This window comes from Castanea sativa, chromosome 5, assembly GCF_040712315.1.
Source record: "Castanea sativa cultivar Marrone di Chiusa Pesio chromosome 5, ASM4071231v1".
NCBI lineage: Eukaryota > Viridiplantae > Streptophyta > Magnoliopsida > Fagales > Fagaceae > Castanea > Castanea sativa.
Genome location: NC_134017.1, coordinates 5188989 through 5195652, shown reverse-complemented (window position 1 = coordinate 5195652; position 6664 = coordinate 5188989). Strand labels below are relative to the sequence as shown.

Genomic DNA, 6664 nt, shown 5'->3' with positions numbered 1-6664 from the left:
TGAAGACTTTCGAACGTCTTGAGTTGGCGTCTATTTTTGACCGTCTTGAAGAATCAAAATCATGACTTGTAATAGATGAACATGGCTACATGTTCTGCATTCTCACACACAATCAAGTCAGAACAAGTTATGGGAAATCTTAGCAAGACAAACTTGTTGTCAGTCCTTTGTTGCTTCTGTTTAAACTTAACCGTTGCCATAGACACCATTAGATCTTCTCAATCCATTAACGACACTGAATTCATAATATCCAATGGGAGTGCTTTCAGACTAGGATTCTTCAGCCCTGCAAATTCTACCAATCGCTACCTCGGAATCTGGTATAATAATATTTCTGTATTCACTGTCATATGGGTAGCTAATAGACAGAAACCACTCAAAGATTCTTCTGGGATTCTTACTATATCCAAGGAAGGAAATCTTGTGGTACTAAATGGACAGGCAGAGATTTTTTGGTCATCGAATGTTTCAAATTCTGTAACCAATTCTAGTGCCACTCTTGGGGATTTCGGAAACCTTGTGTTGCAAGTTGATACTACAGGACAGGTACTATGGGAAAGTTTTCAACATCCTTCTGATTCCTTATTGCCAAATATGAAACTGAGTACTAATTTAAGGACAGATAAGAGAGTACAGCTGACATCATGGAAAAGCCCTTCTGATCCATCTATTGGAAGCTTCTCTGCAGGCATTGATGCACTGAACATTCCTGAAATTTTTGTTTGGAAAGAGGGTCACCCATATTGGCGGTCTGGTCCGTGGAATGGTCAGGTCTTTCTTGGAGTGCCAAACTGGAATCCTGTATATCGTGCTAGATATACTGTGGTTGATGACAAACAAGGGGAAGTTTCTGGTACTTTTACTAATTGGCATGACTTACATTTGCCAAAAGTTGTTTTGGATTCGCAAGGAAATCTAGTGCAGGGATATTGGGATGATGGGAAAAAGGATTGGGAGGCTGTGCATAAACGTCCAGAAGATGACTGCGATGTTTATGGCACATGTGGTGCATTTGGAAGCTGTGATTTACTGAGTTCACCAATCTGCAATTGTTTGAGAGGGTTTGAGCCGAAGATTATTAAGGAATGGAATAGAGGAAATTGGGCTAGTGGATGTGTCAGGAGGACACCATTGCAGTGTGAAAGAATGAACAATAGTATTGAAGAAGGAAAACCAGATGGGTTTTTGAAACTGGAGATGATCAGAGTGCCAGACTTTGCAGGGTGGTCAAATCATGTGAACAAAGAAGATTGTCGAAAGCAGTGTTTGGAGAACTGTTCTTGTGTAGCTTATGGATATTATACTGGCATTGGTTGTTTGTCATGGAGTGGAAACCTAATTGACCTACGACATTTCTCTGTTGGAGGATCAGATATATATATTCGTTTGGCCAATTTAGAATTCGGTAAGTTCATTTGTTGTAACTTTTTAGGTCACAGTTTTGTATAATCTTATGCTTCTGATCATCCAGCTGTTGGACCACTTGTTCGGTTAACTGTTTACTTACAACAAATGCAATAGGATTTCAATATTTTTATGTTAAATTTCTTTACTCAATTTTGACTGAATTAGTTTAAAACTTTTCTTATACACAGAAGAGGATAGAAATTTGAGAGTAATCATCACAATTACAGTGACTATTGGAGTGATTGCTATAGCCAGCACTGCTTTCTTATTCTGGAGGTGGATGGCTAAGAAAAAGAGAGGTAATGTGCCCAATTGTCCATTAATTTGCTGCAGAGACTAGGCACTGCAAGATGGATTACTAAATAATATAATTTGCTACAGCAATGAAGAGTAAAAGCAATGAGAGTTATTGTTTGACTACCTAAATGATGTGAAACTCCAAGATCTACCAATCTTTAATTTGGAAGAATTGGCAAAAGCAACAAACAACTTTGATATGGCTAATAAGCTTGGACAAGGTGGCTTCGGTCCAGTCTATAGGGTAATGGTTTCTTATGTAAAGTTCATTTTTCCCTCTCAAAAATATATGTGCTAATATTCTTTACTTTCTTATAGGGTAAATTGCATAATGGACAAGAAATAGCAGTGAAGAGATTGTGTAGAGCCTTTGGACAAGGACTTGAAGAATTTATGAATGAGATGGCGTTGATTACTAAACTCCAACATCGGAATCTTGTTAGACTTCTTGGTTGCTGCATTGAGGGAGAAGAGAAGATGATAATCTATGAATACATGCCAAATAAAAGTTTGGATGCAATTGTTTTTGGTTAGTTCATATACTTATTTATCTTGAATATCAAGTAAGTCAGTACATAAAACAAAACAAAACGAATTTTAATGATAAGTTTCATTGTGCTAATTTAGTCACTTGAAGCATACTTTTGTTTTAACTTTGCCCCAAATTGTTTTCTCAATCGTATATATATTTTTTCTCTATACAAATTTATACTCATACATTATTTATTTGGCTTACTATTGATTAGATCCAATCCACCAAAAACTCCTTAATTGGAGAAAACGTTTCAACATTATCGAAGGAATTTGTCGCGGGTTGCTCTACCTTCATAGGGACTCTAGACTAAAGATTATTCATAGAGATCTAAAGGCATCTAACATTTTGTTAGATCAAGAGCTTAATCCAAAAATATCGGATTTTGGTATGGCTAGAATATTTGGAGGCAATGAAGATCAAGTAAAAACTAAAAGGATCGTCGGGACATAGTAAGAGCTTTGTGGAAATTAAATTTAGGTAATGGCACCACTTATACTCAAATAATATGGATGTGTTTCAATGTTTGTATGCAGTGGTTATATGTCTCCTGAATATGCAATACGAGGGCTGTTTTCAGAGAAATCAGATATCTTTAGCTTTGGTGTGTTATTATTAGAGATTGTTAGTGGGAGAAGAAACACTAGCATATGCAATGAGGAGCAATATTTGGGCCTCACTGGATTGGTAAATCTAACTAATAGCATTCACAATATCAGAAAATTTAGTCAAACCCTAATCAAAAGTTACTTTATCTATTTAATTTATTTATTCATTTTTGACATGGTCTACTTTCAAAAGATTGAACAATTTCAACTGTTTTCTTTCACACTTGTTATTTTTTAGGCATGGAAATTGTGGAACAATGACAACATTATGGCTTTCGTAGACCCAACAATATGCGATCCATGCTTTCAAGTGGACATTTCGAAATGTATACATGTCGGACTGCTTTGCGTGCAAGAATTGGCAAGAGATAGGCCAAATGTGTCTACTGTTATTTCAATGCTTAAGAGTGAGATTTTGGATATGCCTACTCCAAAGCAACCTGCCTTCATGGAAAGGCAGATTGTTTCAAATTTAGAGCTTACTCAACAGGGTCAAATAAGATTCTCCAATTGTAATGTCACTACTTCAACAGTTAGTGGTCGATAAAAATATTTTCTTTGAGATAAATTCCTCTTAATTTTATTAAGATTTTCTTCCATAAGTAAGAGTATTTAATCTTAAATTCATTTATATCATATTTTTTATCATGCAGGTTTCTTATTTTTGAAAAAGAAACTGTTGGAGAAATTACCAATAAAATGATATATTAATTACAATAAAAATATAAATATAAACAAACAATGTCGGACAGAGGCATTGAAATCTCGCTTTCTTTACTACTTAATTCTCAAACGGGTAATTAGTTTCTCAATGTAATTAATTCAATTAATTTATAAAAATCAAGTAAGATCTAATGATGCCTTCACATAGTTACAATCATTATTCATCAACAAATATTCCCCATAATTTACTCATTATTCTTATGCTATTAAGTTTTGTATATAACTTGGAGTTGTTAAAATTTTAATAGACATTTGGTATAGTGGATAAGAGGTTGGACCTAAGTGTATAACAAGCGCTTCTGCCCAAGTGATGTGTCATGAGTTTAAGTTCCAAAGTTGGACTCTCCAATTGGAGAAAATACACCATGTTTTAAGTGTATGCTTCCTTCTACTCACAGCTGAGTAAGTCCCACAGCTTTTGCCTAAGTGATGTGTCATGAGTTTAAGTTCCAAAATTGGACTCTCCAATTGAAGAAAATACACCTTGTTCGGGTATATATTTCCTCCCACTTACAGCTAAGTGGGTCCCAGTTGCAAGACCCATTCAGCTGTGAGTGGGAGGAAGCATATACCCGAAACAAGGTATTCTTCCTCCTCCAATTGAGAGTAAGGTTGTTTACTGACCACCTCTCGTAAACCCTACAAAAACAGGGGAGTCATATGCACTAGGAACGGATTTTATCTACACTTGGCCAAAATAAATAAATATATAAGTAGTAATTTCGGGCTTTCAATTGTCCAGTGATACAATGGAATCATTCTTGTGGGCAATTGTTAGGCCTGAATTTTATGATTTCTATGTTTACCTACCTAAGTATGGTGTCCCTTCATCCCTCCCTGGAGTTAAATTGAATAGTTTTATAACTACATTGAAGATTAGATCATCAAGGAATCTCGAGAGTCAATGGTCTTGCATAAGATCATTAGAGTGTGGAAGCCTGTCTTTCTACAAATTGATCTATATGTCTCTGTTTGGTGCATTCTATTAAGACTAAATGTATAGTTCTCACCTTTGACCATAAAGATGGATATAAGAAAAGGGATGAGGGTGGCAGTTTCACTCCTAAAGGGATCCCTATGGAATTGAGTGGTGCTTGGTCTAGGAAATTATTAACCACCATGCTCCAAGCATTGGGAAAATAAAGAACATTGGCCATGGTAGATGGAGAATATTTTGGAGGATATTCATTACAATGTACAAAACAACAACCTTAGAGTTGTAATTTTAACAGTTCCTCATGTTGTTCTAGCTGATAGTAGGAAGTTAGCCTACATGGCAGGGAAATAGATACCAAATTTTGTAAGATAATGCAATTTATTCATGAACTTTTCTTTCTTGATGTTTAAATATATATATATATATATATATATAAAGATACATTTAGAGAAAAATTGGAGTAGTATTATTTTTATTGTTGATGTGTCAAGTTGTGAATAATGCAACATCATTGTCACATAGGTCCATTAGTGAACACTTTCATCAGTATCAATCACAGCATACCACCTCAACAATTATGAAACAACTATGAAAAATTGTCTTTAGATTTTTTTTTTTTTAAGAATAAGTTTCTAGACTTGTTATTTAATAATCTTTTATTAAATAATAAGTTTCTAGACTTATTATTTAATAAAAGGTTATTCAAGCTATATTCTCAACAAAGTTTGAGGGAAGATCAGCGCAGTCCTAAGAATTATCACTGGGTAAGTGGCTCTTATGTAATTGGTACAGTGCGGTCACTATGTTACAAACCAAAAAGTGTCTCTAAAAGAAGAAATCCAAATGAGGCTTGCACTGGTTGGGTTATCTTTGAGTGTTCCTAGCCCAATTCATAAACAGTTTCTTCAAATTTTTTTTTTTTTTTTTTTATAAATACCATTTTAGATCTTGTTTGCTTTATTTTTATTTTTAGTTTTTAGTTTTTACTGGTGAAAGAAATGAGGTGAAAACGGTTGCATAATTGAGCCAACTTTGAGTGGATTAAGTGAAATTTTTTAAATTATGAGTAGGCAATTATAAAAAGGCCTAACTAAAGATGGGCAAAGTTTAATTATTTTTACATTATATAAATTGTATTTGTCAAACATTAGCACTAAAATCCATGATAGGTACATATTTTGTTCTTTGAAGTCCCACTAACATTAAAACATAAAGTATTTTCTTTTTCATCTTTCTTTTAAATAATTGGGGGCATTGGTTAAGTCCTTGTATATGACAACATAATGTTTTTAAGGTTGTACATAATATGTAAACTAATGTTCTCACACACTCGATGATGTACACTTTATATACACAATATCAATAGTTTCACGCTTGATGTCCACATTTTCTATTGATGTCCAAATTTAAAATTTAAAATAAGTGGCATGTAGAGACAATGTAAACTAAGGACTGTGCTAGAATCAATGCTCTAATTCAGCCACTAAGCATGGTTTCTGTTAGTGCATTTTAATTTAAAGTACGTTAAAACTTAAATTAACTGAAAATTAATAAAGAGTTGAGTTATAGTGGAATTTGTTAAAGAAAGAGTTAACTTGTATGTAAGTTAAATTAAATAAATTTAGAAGAGTTATCAAAAATAATAAATAACATGTAGGTTATGAGAAGGATTGGAAGACTATATATATGGCTATGCTACAGACTAATTTCATATCAAGAGTAAATGAAGATAAATAGTTAAAGCTAAGAGTATTGTGTAAGAAAGTGAATTCAATAATTCTCCTAAATACTTGAGAGATTTCGGGCTAAAGAAAGGTGTTTCTTTTGGTAAAACTTTGAGCTCAACCACTTATGCAGGGTTGGATTGAGCTACACAATGAACTGTTGGCCTATTGTATCTTGGCGGGGATAAGTCAAAAGTGAATTTCTGCTGCATCGGTTTCTAGGCTTTGCCAATTGCAGAGGGCTTGAATCTCCTTAAAGAAAGCGAGATTTCAGTGCCTCAGTCCGACGTTATTTGTTTATATTTATATTTTTATTGTAATTAATATATCATTTTATTGGTAATTTCTCCAACAGTTTCTTTTTCAAAAAATAAGAAACCTGCATGATAAAAAAATATGATATAAATGAATTTAAGATTAAATACTCTTACTTATG

General features: G+C 33.7%; 1 pseudogene; it reads left to right on the top strand.

Annotated features, from left to right (window-relative positions):
- On the top strand, nt 1-3438 carry LOC142634033 (G-type lectin S-receptor-like serine/threonine-protein kinase SD1-13; annotated as a pseudogene).
- Nucleotides 3439-6664: the final 3226 nt, after the last annotated feature.